The 17,270-nt window shown below is 40.3% G+C and overlaps 1 protein-coding gene across 1 annotated transcript in view; it reads left to right on the top strand.

Annotated features, from left to right (window-relative positions):
* Nucleotides 1-13,216, top strand: part of LOC104912866 (uncharacterized) — a 34,085-nt gene extending 20,869 nt beyond the window's left edge. The window contains exons 6-11 of the mRNA XM_085234190.1: nt 655-943; nt 2,861-2,948; nt 3,036-3,160; nt 4,217-4,304; nt 4,893-4,999; nt 5,655-13,216. The gene's annotated coding sequence lies outside the window, so the exon portion shown is untranslated. The remainder of the gene's footprint in view (nt 1-654; nt 944-2,860; nt 2,949-3,035; nt 3,161-4,216; nt 4,305-4,892; nt 5,000-5,654) is intronic.
* The last annotated feature ends 4,054 nt before the right edge of the window (nt 13,217-17,270 follow it).

Below are 17,270 nucleotides of genomic sequence, written 5' to 3'. Positions count from 1 at the left end.
CTGAACATTACATATCCACACATATACAGTGAGCACATGTGCTGAAAAACTTAAGTATATTGAGTAGCCATTTCTGCTCTTTATCCCAGATATATTGTTTGCCTCTCCTGTAAGATTTTTTTTCCGTACATCCTAATGCCACCATCATTTTCTCATAATAACATAAATTAGTACTCTATAGGTGTAATTACAATAAGAGTATTTTACTGCAAATACTAGAAGTCCATAACCTGTAATTCACTTTTTCTGATACTCCTCTATTCTAACACAAGACATGTTATTTTAAACCATCTAGGACCTGAAAGCTAATTTTATACAATAATATATAATAGCAATGGAAGCTAAGCATCCTCCTTAACCCAGGTTTTACAGCAATGTTGCATTTCTTCACCAACTGGTGCTTGGTTCGCCTACAAATACCACACCTGCCATGCCCATTATGGTTGCAGTATGAGAAATAAACAAGAGGAAGCATGATATGTCTTTATCTGTTTAATTTAAGGCAAGAGTCTATGAAAACTTAAGACTGACTAGCCTGGAATAAATAATCCCTTATACTATTCCATGGCAGATATCAGGGGCAATAAAAGTATTTGTGCGCTCTACCATGAATCTGCCATGCTTTTCGTGACACCAGCTGCTCTTCTCTTACAGAGATGAACTACCACAAGACACTGTGCTTATAGGGACCAAACACGTGAAGACAGAGTTGATGGATCTGGAGCCCTGACTGCTGCCCGGCAATGGTTCAGCATGGACTGCTCTCATCCTGGCTGCTCTTCAACACTACGTTGAGCTGCATGAAGACCTAAGAACCAAGCCAACAGCAAGAGCATGACCAAGAATCTGAGAACCAACCTCGCACCAAGTGCATGACCAAGTTTACTCCTCTTCCAGACCATACCTGAAACATGGCATGAAGTTTCATTCTGTTCTTCTGCAGGTAGGAGCACTTTGTTCTGGCTCACATCTTTGTGTAGGCTCACTCTAGTTTACAGGCTTTAGTGTTAGCAATGAGCAAGTCAATGACGCTAAAATAACCCACGAAAACCTCTGTCTTCCTCTAGAACTGACATTGTTTCATCATTTTCTCTCCATTTTCTGGATAAATGCCTTCAGCATGAGAAGGGCACGCTGGCTCACATCCCACTTTATAGCTGAAAAGAACAAACTGACAAACATTTTTAATATGCTGCTGCTTATCAACATCCCAGTGAATAAAGGCTGAATGATATTTCCCTTTGGTTATTCATATGTGTACATGGATATGCTGATAAACTGCCACTTAGTCCAGAGGCTGTACAGAAAAAAATCACCAGATAAAATACACTATTCCTAGTGAAAACCTTTATGGAATACGTTCCTGCCCCAAGCTCCTACTGGGAGATGCACAATAATACTCCCTGAGACCTGGCAACCCTTCTATGTGAGCATATGGTCTGCTCAGCTCTTGCAGTACCGCTGCACAGCGAGTGAGCACACACAGCAAAGTCAGAGCAAGCAGAGGGCTGTTTAATAGCATGGATTCTGTGGCTACATCAAACTTTTCCAATACTTCAGGAATGGATTCTTTTTCTCTGCTATTGAAGTGAGCACTGTTTGCAGAAGCAGGAGTGAGTGGAGACAATCTCTTTGGGGCAGAAGGAGTTCGCAGCCATCTCCTACAAAGCCAGTGCTGACGTGGAAGGGTCCTGCCTGATGTGTCAGAAGTTGTTTTCTCATGGCACTGCACTGCCTTCATCACTTTTTTTGTCTCTAGATGCTATGTAATTTGCTCAGTAATTGGAACAAAGAGAGGGACCCGGAGGTAAAAATCCCACTGCTGATGTAGACTGGTGCAGGACAAAACATCAGCTGCAGTCACTGTGTTTCTGAGGGAGCCAACAAAGCCAGGCGAGTCGGTGCTAACAAGCAGATCTCGTCCTGCCTCCGCTCCTCGCGCTGGCAGAGCACTGTGCTGAAATCACTGCAGCAGGGATCGGGCCAGGAATGAGCGGCTGAGTTGCAAAGCAAATTAATTCCTGCCAAAAAAGTTCAGCTATGCTCAGAAGTATGTAAAGTGTCCGATTTGAGAAGTGTCAAGTAGCATTTGTGACCAATTATCCAAGATGAAGGGGGCAGAGCTATGTTTATACGCACTAATCTTCAGCCAAAGTTTGAAAACTCCAATTCATGGACACGCATCAGATTTCCTTTCCAGACTTGGCATTTGCCTGTACGCACGCACACACATTGCTCGGGGATGACAGGAAAACATGATTACGACTTGCAAATAATACAAAAAAAAAAAAAAAAAAGTGAGTGGAGCTGCCATGCAGCAGCAGCGTGGTAATTAAGCCTATACTGTGATAAGTGGGAAAAAAAAATCACAGACCACTGTATGAGTAAAATAGTTTTATCAGCTGAGCTGAAATATTACGGGTGATGTGTCTGCATTGTTATTTTTCCACAACCTGAGAAGTCTTGGGAAATGATCTACACAAAAGAATATGAACTGAAAGCTGCCTCTGCCATCTTCTGTTTAATTAACACAGGTATACCAGTTTAATGCAATTAATCAAGATAGTAGGGATTAAACAGTAACTCAGAGCTGAACACGACAATGTTATCAATTCTATGGTGCAAAAGGGCTGGAAGAAAATGACTGCAGTGACTAGAAGCACTGTGGGCAAGAAGAAGCTGACTGGAGTTTTGGGTGGGTTTCAGAGGTTTATATTGATCTATTGAAATTTAAGAGTTGTTGATTTTTCACGTGGCCAAGCAGTTACCCATCTTGCCCTTTCCTTTCCCCTCGCAGACCTTCCAGGGTAATCCCCTGAGTGGCAGCAACTCTTAAAGCGATTCCTCTCTCTTCTAACAGGTTCCTGATGCCAAAGGTCTGACCTTACAATGAGCAGCACACAGGGTGAGATCGGGCACTGCGCTGAGCTTCACACACAGCTATTTTGGTAACCAGAACTGTGTAGTCAGGATAGTACAAGCACAGTGAAGGATTCATCAACATATTAACTCTATCAGTGCTGTGTCTATTTCAGATCATAAACTCGGGCTTGCAGAAATCTCTGTCTGCAGGAGAGGCTCAGCCAGGCTTACTACTACATCCCGACCCTTGTTAATGCACATACTTCCAGCCCTGATGCACTGGGACCACCGCTGCCGGGTAAGAAGTTGGCTGCGTTTTCTGGGGTCATTCTCTTGGCTTAAGAATGTTAAATTGGGTGATAACGAGGAGTAACCACGTCCCTTTTTATGGTTAAGTTGACACTCGCCTTCTAGTAAACAGATGCAGCGATGACCCTCCTCATTTCTCACAGGTCACCAAACAGCCCTGGGATGGGAAAGGTTATTGGCCATTTACCAAACTCTGTTTGACTTGGGTTCATGGGTGAGAGATGAAAGTGCTATACTGCATTACCCATCCCCAGGGCCAGCCAGACTCCCTAAAGCAGTGTTTTATTTAACAAAGCAACTGCTGACTCATGGGAATCCAAAAGTTAAGGAAGTAGAGGACACAATTTCAACTGCAAATGCTTCCTTAGGGCAGAAGTCTTAAAGCGAGGATGAAACTCCTTGTTTCAGTGCTGCTCCAGTACACTTAATGATCAGCATGCTTCTCCTGTAACGAATCTCCCTTCTTACCACCAAAACCTCCATTGGGCAACTTATGGTGTTTCAGTCTCTACACTGTCCTGTTTCACTCCATCTCTCTGGGAGATGTTCCAACACTGGGGCAAGTCTGGACCAGCTACTTGCCCATAAACGCCTTCTAACAGCTTCAAAGACCAGTCACGGTGTGCCTTGCTGATGAAACAAGCAGTCTCAAGATCATACACGAACCATTCCCCCAACCTGAGCTACCCAAACATTTTGAATATCCCAGCTTCTTGGTTCTGGAGAAGCAGTCCTTGCTACTGGGATAGTTAAAGTCCTGCCTTTTAAAGATGATAGGTGCAATGCTTAACGATGCAATGGTTACAGGAAGGAGAACATCTGCTCAGATCAACCAAGAATTTAACCTGGTCTCATCCTGAATTCTTAAGACCTCAAAATCCCATATTGTTCCAAATTCTGGCAACGATCAAAATCCTCTTTTGTTTTTCTTCCTTCCTATTCTAATGTGAACCATGAAACATTCAGAAGTTGCATTTATTGTTTGATGCTACTACATCACTGTAGTCAGTTCTGTTTCTCTTCTATTTTCTCCTTAATTTAATAGCCAATTTCCAGTAAGATCTTTGTTGCCTAGATCCTGCCAACAACCAGGGAACAAGTGCAAGCCAGCAGAGAAAATGAACGACCAGAAGGTAGGTGAAGACTGATAAATGCAGGCCATTCATGTGACAGAATCCGATTCATTTTTATGCCAGGGAAATTTTTAAATGGGACTTCTCCCAGTGGAGGGCTCACACTGCTCAAGGCCTGCTTCACTATAAAGACAACACATAATTATTCAGGCCTTATGATTACTTCTTATTACTAGATCCCCAGTCACAGGGAGTGAGGGCAGAGGTGAGCTCAGGTCCCAGTTTACTACCATGTGCTGTACAGTGGGAGCCCTATAAAAGGCGCTGTCTGCTTTATGGGGATGACAAAAGCAGCCATGCTGAGGGTTGAAGTGGCTGGTCCAAGATTGCAGATCCTATCAGCAGCAAAGCTGAGGACCCAGCCCTAGCCTCTCTACCCCCAAATCTACTGGTTCAGACACTTTATATTTTCACATTAATTTTGAATCACCAAAATGATAAACTGAGCAAGTACCATGGCCTTTGAAACACTATTTATAGTATTTATAGAAAACATTTTGTTTACTTAGGCTAGTGGAGATTATTAAGTGAGAAATTCATCAGGGAACAAATATAGGCTGTGACTGAGAAACTTGTGCTATTCTGCAGTACCAGGATCCTGCCATCCTATCCTCTGCTGTCAGGTTGGGGTCACAACTACCATTTGGAGAAGCAACTTCCATGGAGATATGAACAGAATATGAATACAATTCTGTGTAAGTGGATTTTTGTTCAGTTTTAGTTTAATGCGATGTATAAAGTCTGTACAAAGTCTGCTGTTAAGCCCAGCCTCGTCACGAAAATGCATTTGGTCACTACACGTTCAATTCCATAATGCATACCTGTGTACCATACTATAGCAACACCTACTCCATTTATATATTAAAATTATTTTACCAGGTCAGCCCTTTGACATTTCACTTTCTTTTGTAAAAGATTCTATGGCACAAATCAGTTGTGCTATCTCTCTACCTTCTGATCAGTTGGCAGATTTTCTTAAGGCTATTTTAACTTATTGTAACATTTCTCTACTTTCTTATTTGAGTAATAGAGCCTTTCACAAGCATATTATGACATATAACAACTCTCAAAAACCAAATAGATACTCATTATCATTTTCTCTTAAGTATTTGCAAGTTCTGGGTTATCTTATGCAACCTTTACATGTTAGCTAGCGTTTTACCCTTTGGTAGTTTTGCTCAGTTACAGAAGGTTATGATAATATACAGATGTGTCTTTGTAGATTTCTTTACAGATGATATCAATGAAATGTTCTGAAGTCTAGTAACTACTCAATACTAGTTTATATGGCCCTCTTTGCTCCTACTGCTGCTTTGAACCAACTTATTTAGTCATTTTGACTTTACTCAGATGCATTCCTTCCTGCTGCAACAGCAGTTATACAGGATGTTTGAAACCATGCAGTCATTTCCATTCTGGATTTCATGAGGGTTTATTCTTGTCTGAGTGATGAATCATACATACATCCCTCTGTGGATTCCAGGTGAGTTACTCACACTAGGTGCTTCCAAGTAATACACAGAAAGGTGCTGAGAAAATGACAAGTCTGCCCAGTCAGAAAGCTCAGCAAAGGTAGATCAGAGAAAAATGCCCTTAAAATTTTTCTAGGGGAAACCCAGGACCAAAAAGCTTTGCCTTCAAAAAAGCATGACAAGCAGGGAGGTGGAATTCGTGCATTACTGACTGACCAACGGCTGCTCCCTGTCCTCAGAAATAGATCAGGAAATAACTGAAAGTACCTGGAGATATCAAAAGGATAATTAAGTTTCATTGTGAGAATAAGAAGGTAATCTGTCTAGACAAATCTAGGGCCTAGTATTGAAAACTGTAGTATCTGAATATAAAAAATGAGTAATTTTGAATAAAGATGTCTATCAGGACTGTAAATTCAGAGGGTAAAAAAGTAGCCTTGCTTAACAGACCATCTCTCCATCTTCCTCTGACTCATTTTCTTGTTCTATTTCTTCCTTTTGTGTTCTTGGGGGCAAAAAAAAAAAAACACATGTAAAATCTGATACTGAGAATGCTTTAGCTTCATTTCAACCTTTTCTTCTCAAAAGGTTTTGTTCCACTGGGAAGATTCCCCCTAGCTCAGCCACAGTGGAGGAAGCCTTGCAGAGCCATCTGCAGACAGAACAGCTGTATTTTGAGGGGTTCTCCAAAGCAGTCAGGACTCTGTTCTTGTGGAGCTCTCAAAAATGCTTTTGAACTGGCATGAGAAATCACCTGGGACCCAGAGCAGAGCACAGGGTGCATAGGACAGTATTTCTTTTGTGCCTTTTTTGCTGAGCAGAACTGCTGCACTATAAACAAATGTGAGTTTTGCCTCATTCTTAGATAGTGTGAGTTATGAAAGCCCACTCCAGACATAATGAATGTATAGATCATTTTGACCAGATCATAATCTATGAGTAAATAATGTTCTCTGAAAACGTATAGGTGAAATAAAGAACTTGCTACTATTGCTCTATTGGTATCAGGGATTACTGATGAGGCCAACATAGGTCTGAATCTTTGTGCTGGAGTTTATATACAACGTAGAACTAATGACAGGGTTTGGCTAGCAAATTCCATCCCAGATTGGGATATTCAGGGATTATACAGCTGCAAACAGAACCTACACAGAATTTTTCTGTCTCTAGACTTTATCACAAGCCCCAAACTCAGATTGACCGGCAGACACACAACATTTATAGAACTTTTCCATTAGGCTCCCCTGATTTTGGTAGTGATAATTAATAAGCAAATCCCACAGCAATTTTCAAAAGGAGCAGGACTCCGGTGCACCTAGTCTAACACCTATAACACCTTCACTGCACAAAATAAGCCTGAGGACACCACGCTGAGGACCCAATGGCTGGCTGCTATCACCATAGGAGACTTAGTTTTAAAGAAGCTGGCACTTAAGTGACATCTGTGTGTAATGTGCTGCCCTATCCAGACACTGGACTCCATGTATTGTGCCCTAAAACTAGAGAGGAAGTCACTGGGAAAAAAAAAAAAAAAAAAGAGGAAAAAAACACGAGGGAATAAAAGTACTTTTGAAAGAGAAGAAATCTACATTTCAATGAAAATCCTTTCAAGGCATTTCAAATAAGAGTCTGAGAGAAATAATTACAAAGTTTGGAGAGAAAGAACGTTAGCTTTGATATCTTTTTCTTCTATGAAGCAATTAAAATAAGCAATTTTTCAAATACTAAGCAGAAAATTACTAATGGCTGAACCCAAAAGCTTTCATTTCCTTCTTGGGGCCTTTATTCTTCTAAAAAAAGACAAAAAAATGTGAAGGTGGTTTTCCAGATAGATTAATGCATAAAGCAGTCGCTAGTTGGATGTCATAAAAACTACAGCAGCATAGAATAGCTGAGATTAAGAGCTAGATCTAAATCATGCAACAGTCCAGTTAATATCAATGTCTAATTAAGAAATGCATAAGAAGTCTGTAATGTTGATTTGATGGAGAAAAACTCTAATAGGGTTTCTTTTGGAATTTTCCATTTCAATTGCTGTGTAGACTTTTAATGGATGTCCTCTCCAGTCTTTGGTATTAGCAGGAATCATCCTCAAATTAAAACCAGGGCCTAAAATGGAACACAGGTAGACAAATTAGCTTGTCTGGGAAGCAGTCCGAATAGCATGACAATGTGAGCTCAACCTGAAATTTTAGTACAAATAGAAGAGAACAAATGTCTCAAATCTGGTGTGGAAACCCTATCTGCTTATCGTTTAAACAATTTAAAAACCCTGTAATTTCAAACAATGCAATGTAACCTGTTTCCTCACCTCCCTCAGCCTGCCAAAATATGCAGAAAGCCGCAGACCATTAGGAATTATTAATTAGCCTTTTTAAATTGGAAGACCTACTATAGCCATGTAGTCTTTCTGTAGCCATTCATGTTACTGTCACCTAAAGGTGGGCTCTTCTTGGCTTGTAACAGCATTTAGAACACGTGGCTCCCTACCATCAACGCAGCAATTAGTCTCCCACTCCCTTCTGGGTAACTAACACACTCAAACTTTGAGCAAAAATGAAACCTGTGGCATCTGTCCCAGATTATCCAGGATGTTTGGTCTCTAGGTATGAAAGGAGAACTGGTTTTACATTGTGTGTCACAGATACCCTGAAGTTGTTAAGTTACAAGCAGTGTAACTGTTAGCGTGCATAAATCCTCACAGCAAAGAGGGAGAAAGCATAGCACTGGCTTAAAGCAGCAGTGTGTTTGTTATCTCCACTTTGTTGTTGACCCAGCAAATCCGGGGGGAATTATCTCAAGAATCCAGGAAGACAGCAAACTCAAAATAAGCCCTATGACCTAAGGAGCAAGCACACGAGGGAGTCATTTTTAAGTTCATTAGAGCACATTAAAATACAATACACTGACCATGGTAAAGGCAAAGCATATTATTCCTTCTGCCCACATATTTCTTTCAAGTACTAAATCCATCTAGAGTCCTTTCAGAATCATACCATAAAGCCTTGCCACTTCACTTTACAAGCAAAGCGGAAAAGACCAGAGGTAAAATCAGAACAACAGTGAAAGTTTGGCACTTCCAAATTGCTGTCATTGCCTGAAATGTCACAGTCTAAATCCTTATCTGGCATTTTTCCATTGATCAATGAGGTACAGATGCTTCGTATTAAAAAGCAATACCATGGGACTGGGGATGCCCCAAGGATTTTTCTCCTTGAACAAGGGAGCTATGACATTCTCAGCACGGCACCCACCCTCTGAATGACGAGGGTCTAATGATGTGACATTCAGCTCATAAGAGGAGTCTGATTTTCCTCAAATAATTCCGCTTGACTGTATGACTGGGGAACTATCAGGTTTTCAAAATAAAATGGAGCACAGCTTTTGCAGGATGCTTTCCCTGCAAGCCTGGATTTATGAAATACATAGGAAATAAGAGTATGAAGCTGGCTGCCTTCTGCAAATAATACACAACAGAAAAAATAAACAAACCTTAACTTGTCCAACACACTTGAGAGCCACAAATTTCCTTACTGTTTCACTAAAGGAGAGGACAACTTCTTTCCTCCATAAAACCGTCCTTTCAGACATTACTACAGTCATGACCTCACTGTGGTTCCTGGATTCTTTCTGAAAAAATGAAATGAATAATACACCAGTGATCTCATCAAAGTGTAAAGGACATCTTATACAGGAGGAGAAAGAATATCTGGAGAACCTCAGTGCTCCATCTGCATAAAGACAGTAGAAAAGGGACTGTAACATTGGAGAGAATGAAAGATTCAATGCCAGAGATGCATTTTTCCATCTTATAAACAATTAGGATTCATCTTACATATCACACTTGCCATCCTTCTAGCTGTCCCTACAGGTGTTCTTTTTTCTCCTGCCTTTATCAATACTTCTCTTGTCTCTTCTGTGCTTTTCATACATGTTTTAACATACTTGCTTACTCTTTGAATCATACACACTACTGTTCTCAACTACACTCAAAATACATTTTTAGGATATAACACAGTGCTGCTACACAAATATTCATAAACTTCATTCATAGCTTAGATAATTCTGGCTAAGGACATGTTTCTTCATGTTCATATAGTTCTGAGGCCAAGGAGTCCTGGGTTATGGCAGCTCCCATCTATTTTGGGGCCCTGGCAGTAATCGGGAGGGCAGGCAGGGAGAGATGCTTTGTTTTCTTCGGTTGGACTATCTATGAAAGAGTATTGGTAACTGACAATTCCAACCACGTTTTTCAAGCTGAGGCTGAAAACAAGAAAATCTGCAGAATCCGAGTACAGCATTCATGATGCAATCTTATCTCTTGCACCCACAGGTGCACCTCACTCTGGCCTGAGATGACACGTTAAGGGATGCAACGACAAACCGGTTCCCTCACGCCACAGCTGAGTGTCACATAGCTGCCCTGGGTACGTGTCAGTGCTCTGCCACATCTCTGCTCCTCTAGGAGCATAGCGCCAGCACAACCTTTTCCTATCCCATCACCATTGCCCACCTCTTGATTGCTGCAGGCTTGGCAGGAGTAGACAAACCTATACCTTCCTATCCTCAGCACTGCTCAGCCAGAAAAAAGCCATAGGGCTTTCCCTGCAGGGGAAAGCTTTAGCCAAACCATCACTTCTGCCAAAGGAATGAGGAATTCCTTGAGGTAGGCTTCCTTGGATGCAAGTAATTCTTCCCAAGCTAAAGCAGGGTTATAGCTGATACATCTGAGTCACAATGTGGATTTGCACTTTACCTGTTAAACATAACTAGTTTGTGTCCAAAATACAGGTTCTATTCCTAACATCGCTTACATCTTCACAACTTCTACATGAGCTGTAGATGTGACAAGCTGAGTGTCTGAGACTTCTCTCACAGTCAGCAGGAGAGCAACATGTAAAATACCTGTTTTTCAGAGGTGAGGTCACCAGCATCCCCACTGGTACATCTGCTTTGCTGAATAAAACTCTAGAGATTTGCAAAACTCCAAAGTGCCTAAATTGAGTTCACTGGGCCCACACAAGATATCATTTGATCTACTCATTTAATAGCAGGTCAGTGTTTACTCTCTATACAAAATATTTGCTCTTTTACAACAGCCAGCATCTCACCAGTCCTCATGTGGGTACTTGTATATTAATAAAGGACAAAAAGCTAAGAAGTTAGAAGAGAACTCAGGACACCAACAGGTCAAAAAAGAGCCTAAATACATTAAGTAGCTTCAGAAAAATACTAATATCCAATATTTCCCTGCTCAAACTGTGCAGCTGTTGAAATGAGACTGCCTGAGCGGAGCTTCCAGAGGGACATCTCTGAAGCCTTGCACAGAGCCATCCACATTTGGCTTTGATGGTGTCAAGTATTTCTACTACCTTTTTTTTCCCCCCACACCTCAGAAAAAAATCTTCTGACTGTAACACGTTTGCACTTGATGCCTTAGATAGTGGTTCTTGCTCTGTGACCTCCTTCTGCCTTATACAACATACATGAGATAAGTGCTAGTCATATACGTCCTAATTCTTTCTTGATTTCATCTGATCTAGAAATACCTTTTAGATATCTGCAATAAAGATTTCTAAAGATTTCTTTTGTGTGCACATCTTCATCTATTGTGTTTGGCCTTTTAGAGTCATCATGATTCTTACAGGATACTTGCAACGCATGCATCCAAACATCACTGTTATGCATTGTGCTTCTTTCCTCCCCTCCTCCCCCCGTTGACTATTCCTAAAGTTTTTTTGGGATGGCAGAAGCAAAATTGATCATAATAATGCAAGTGAGAAAACAGGGAACAAATGACCAGGAATATAACTATTTAAATGGAATTTAGATCTGCCATTCCCAGAGCAATTTGATTTGAATTAAAAACCGAGTAATTTCAAAAGTCCATTTAATACTGGGAAAACTATGAGCAGAATGCATAGGTCAGACCACATTTCATCTACATCCAAGATCCCAGCCATGAGATTACATATCTCAGAACAGACACCTCCTTAAAGAGGCTGTTTAAATAATAAAACTTCTCGCAATAATCAGAAGAGATGCACTGAGGAGAGGAAGCACCTGCTTCACAATGAAAAGTTTGATTTTAGAAAAGGCTCATTAGGTTAAAAGAACTGCACTGTAGCAGACAGCATGGCTTATATGGATCTTCATGGAAGTGACTATTTAATTAAGAGGTAGACATCTCAGTTTTCCCCTGAAACTCACACTAGAAATTCAGTACAAAGGTTTGCTGCATTTTATCAGGTTGACTTCATTACCTTCAGGAGCAGCAGAAATTGCATTTGTTTCCCTGGGCTGTAGAATACAGAGAAACCCATGAAAAGAAAGAGGAAAAATAAGAGATGCTGATTTTCTTTGGATGAAATAAAAAAAAAAAAATAGGGCTTTGAGAACATTTGAGTATAGTATGCTCTGGATTTTTAAGAGAAGCTCGAAGAAACAATTTTAAAGAAACATTTTCTAAATGCATGTCTGTCAGTTTATTTTCATTTTGTGTTGCCATGTATAATTACGAGAAACTTACAGAAAACCCATAAGACTTTCAGTCTATTAGAAGTGCCTTTTCCAAGATTATTCTGTAGGCTATTACTTCAGCCCGTTGGGTATCATGTGCAGGCAAGGTGTAAGATTATGCACATGAATATTTCTGCCTACCACTTCTGTGTGCTGAGACAATACCAACTCACACTTTCTTCTATCATTGGTCCTTATTCCATTGAGAATATTCTTAATTACCAGCAAGACAATTGGGTAATATCATATAAAGCATCACAGCATCATTCCTGCGACGATTTACACCTGCTAAGAGCCTGATTATTGAATTTTAAACCATATAGTAAGCTCAGAAGGTAGACAATATTTTTCTACAGGACACTGTTTCTATTTTTAATATAACTACTCTCCTTTTTCCAATTCATTGGCAAAATTCTCTTAAAAGATAGAATTTTTGTACACAGACATCATTTCTGAACATCTGAGCTGTCCTGACAAACTCAGAGTGCTCCTATAGTTTGTACTTTAAATCAACTCGAGTCTAAACACTGAATTTGACAACGTACATGAGGGTCACAAGGAGCACATCCCTTCTTGGGGATTCTAAAGAATACAAATAAAAATACAGAAATAAAAACAAGTTCACTGCATTCCTTGCTCCACTTTGAGATTACGGTTTTATATGACTTTTATTTGTATTTATACACAACCCTTGCAGGATTATTCCAAAATCTTTGGGAACGATGGAAATTCTGTGGACTCCAGTCTCTGCTTTCCATTATGGAAGATGTTTGTGCAACAGGTTTGCTGAGGATGGAACACTAATGAAAAGGGTAATTTTATAAACTCATCGGGGAGGGTAAGTGTCCAGCAGAAAAGAAGTCACACAGAGATGCAGAAATTAGTCTGCTTGAAACAAATAAACTAAGGAATGCCTGCTAAGGAGTTGTGAATTTCTTTAAAACTGTTACCACACATGGAACACTTCTTTTTTTCCCTAAATCACCTACAGAAACTCTGCAGCTGAAGATGTTTTGATAGCAGTTATGATCAGAACACCACCACTTCTCATACGTGAAATACAACATTGGGAAGGATTTTTCCGCTCCTCAAATCACTCTTCTGAGGCTTTATATCAATCTCAAGCAATTTGCCTAGCCATTTCTATGATAAAATAGGTGTTTTTATCCATTTAGAAGAGCAATAAAACTAAGGAAAATTCAGGCAGAACATGCTCTTTCTTTAGAGCTTCAACTCAGATAGTAAGAATCTGGTTTGTGCCGTACTTCTCTCATGAACTCAACTTTCCATAGTGCATTAAGTGTTGTAATAATGCAAATCAAATACAAATTTTAATAACTCCTTCCATTAAAATGATCTATTAAAGTTTTAAGAGTCCAACACTTATGAGCATTATTCTAATTGCATGATTTTGCTCGGGGCAGGTTTTACAGATCTGCCTGATCATTGGATATTTGCACATTTAGGATTATTTTAAATTAATTTTTGGAAGAGTTTCAGTCTCAGTAGCAACAGTTATTTAATAGTTGTCTTGTGGGTAACTACGCATCTGCTTCCACATGGGAAAAAAAGACTACATACATTTAGAAGTCTGGGAAAGGAGGTGGCAGAGGTTTATAGAATGACAAGCAATATGAAGAATATTCTGAAGCAAAAGAGGCTTAAGTTAAAAAATACATATATTTGTTATGCAGCACAGTTAAATTGTGGTACTCTCCCACAGAACACCAAAAAATATAATTGTATGAAGGAAAGCTTTAGAATTCAATGAGTGCAGCTCCTTTGATATCATTAACCTTTCTGGTTTCGTGCGACTTGTAGGATGGATTTCTGATAGAAGGATGCGCAGAGGAATTCACACGCTGGCTAAGAAAGCGGGCAGTGCTGTGCAAAGCTTCCTAACGTTTTTATGTGAACGGAAATAATTCAGATCAGTTCTGGGGGACAAAGTTCTGTAACTCCTCCTCAGAAGCCATCCCAAACAAAACCACTGTGAGATATTACATGATCTATATGATCCGTGTCTGGGGTTTTCCATGAAAACTTTGTATGGGATGATAATGCCAAAAAGGGGTGGAGAGAACAAATCAGTTTTCAAGAGGCTTTCCAACTAAAAAGAAGTTAAAGATATTTCAAAATAATGTGAAGTGTCTCAGTAGATACTCTTCTAAATTATCATTGGCTTTGAAATATGCTTTGGTTTAAAATTTTAATTTCTATATGAAAGCAAAAAAAAAAAAAAGAAATATTTTGAGATTACTGAAGAAAATAATTTGGTGCTTACTCCATTCCTTTTAAATGTATTGGTTAGTCACAGAATTAGTTGAAAAAAATGAAATCTTAAGAACTCCCAAAGGATAGGATGAAGTATTTCTATACTAGTAACAAAATGAGAGAAAAATCTTACGTCACTTTCATTAGCATACAGATTTAGTGAAATACTCACATTCTCATAGAGGTTGCACATACTGGAACTCAGAGTTTGGGTTCCTTTCCAAGTGTGATACTTACACACAGTAAGTGATAATTCTTTTTTTATTAGACACTGTCATCTACATTTCTAGAGAAATACCTGGAGGTGTTCCAGCCTCCACACGGGTGACCGCCTTTTTTTCCTTATGGAATAGAATCCTAGAATCCTTTGAATTGGAAGGAGCCCTTAAAGGTCATCTGGCCCAACTCACATGCAATGAACACGGACATCTGCAACCCGATCAGGGGGCCTTGAGCCCAGTCCAGCCTGACCCTGAGTGCCTCTAAGGACAGGGCATCATTTTTCTTACACTGCCACAAACAGGACAGGAAGTCTGAGAAGGGAATTTCAGCCACTTTTAGTACACAGACTAATGTGTTAAAACAAAAGTGATGATTAACTCTTAAGTTATTTAGAAGTCGGCTATCCAAGGTGAAAGAGCCCTAGATACCAGGAAGAGTTAGTCTTTGGGCAGGGGACAAGGCGGACAACACAGGGATGGTGTGCACAGCCATACTGTGTAATGATAATGGTGTGGGGCAGGAACGACCCGAGGTGTCTGCTCAATTTGTCAGGAATTTCTCCTCTGAACTATTACCTCCAGATCTCTCCAGAACACCCTTGGTCCTTTTATCTCTTGAGCTATCTCAGAGTTTACTGCCTGCCTATCGCCTTGGCTGAACTACGCTAATAGTGAACTAATTACATATGAACGCTCTAATTTGCTTTATGTCTTTCTCAAAAAACCACACGTGTGCAGGCATGCACACAAGTAAACTTTTGCTCATGCTATAAAATTGCAGCACGATGTAGAATCAGTGCAGCAGCCCAAACATTACAAAACACCACATGCTCATCTACTGCTTGTCCCTATCGGGCCACCACCAGTGCTTGTCATTCCTGATCTGCGACATCACCTGCTGCTCCAGACCAGAGAAGGGAGCGAAGAAGAGAAATACGTGTTTGTCATTGAAGTGAACTGAGAAGAAGGAAGACGAGAACGATAAGATCATCGCCTGCAGCACTTTGTTTATGAGAACATCCTTCCAGTGATATATGCCTGCACCAGGTGAAAGTATTGTGTCACCCCTAACATATTTTAAATGCCAGGGCTGTCCTGCAAGAAGACAATGATGAACAAGTTTAAACAGACTATGGTATTGTAGCCATGTGCAGTGTTACCTTTTAAAGGTTTGCATCAGTAGCATTTCTTAACAAAACATTTACAAACTGTTACATTCTCCTACAGAACCTCTTTCATACCCTCAATGAAACTATTTCTATTGTAGATGAAGTATGCATAACATAATACATACATTAAACAAATTAGGCCACTTTCTCATGCAAGTTTTTCAGGCTATTTCACATGACCTCCCAGCCATCCTATTTGATCTTCTCTTAACTCCTTGGATAACAATTTAGGGACTACACCTCACTTGGCAAATAGGTCAATAAAGGGACCTCCACACTGCTCCAAGAGCAGGAGCCTGCCCCAGGTCAGAGGTTTGTTTGGTTGAGCTCTGATGTGTGCCCATGAACTCCCAGATTGCATTACCTAGTTTAATTTCACACAAAAGGACTCGCATGCTGTGGAACTCAGAATGCAGGGTCAGCTGGATAACTCACTTAAAATACACTCCTGTCCCAAAATGAAACACTACTTGAGAAACACCTCTTGCCACAAAGCAGGTATGCGCAGAACTATCAGCATATGGCAGTTTTCTTCCCAGATAAATATGTCAAGCTTAACTGCACGAACACCAGCACTGTGCCACAAGGCCATTGCACAACATGACTATTTTCCCAGACTGACAGTTCAGAGAGTCTTGGGAACACCAGCATCCAACACATGATTCTGAACACACCCACGACCATATCCACTTCGGATCCAGATGGAAGAGCTTTAACCACCTGTCTCATGGAAGTAAGGCAACCATGTCATCAGAGTTTTCCATCTTTGTGGTCAGAGCCATTCTGTGAACATCCAGGACAGTATTAATTTATAGGAGAGGGAAGGGCTTTCCTGGTTGCCTGAGAAATGCCCACACAACTAGGATTCCGTAAACACTGCCTGGCTGAGGGGGTCCTGTGTGGACTTGTGTAACCTGTTCAACACCTCCCCATCAGTTTTCTTTTCTGCAGAACGGAGACACCTGATTTTTTACTCACAAGGTTATTAGGAGGACTTTCCAATTAAAGTTCTTTACAAATGAAAGTGTTTTGTGAACAGTATTTAATCACCTGGCTAAAAACAGTCTCCAATTTCTTTAGGCAGAACCTCAGTTTTCATAGGGACTGGTCAAGGTGTTCGGTTTACGTAAGGCTGCAGGATCTTACGCTGCATCTTTAAGACATAGTTTACTTCTGAATCAGTAAATGTACTAGACAAAGCAGCCATTATTTATGCATTCCTGCATACATGGCAAGGTGAAAATAATAGAATAAACATCATATACTTCATTATGATATCGGTTTACACTTCCAGGGTACACAAAAAGAGGC

The sequence above is a fragment of the Meleagris gallopavo genome, chromosome 12, assembly GCF_905368555.1.
Source record: "Meleagris gallopavo chromosome 12, MGAL_WU_HG_1.1, whole genome shotgun sequence".
Lineage (NCBI taxonomy): Eukaryota > Metazoa > Chordata > Aves > Galliformes > Phasianidae > Meleagris > Meleagris gallopavo.
The sequence above is the reverse complement of the archived record's forward strand: the minus strand, read 5'-3'. Positions and strand labels throughout refer to the sequence as shown.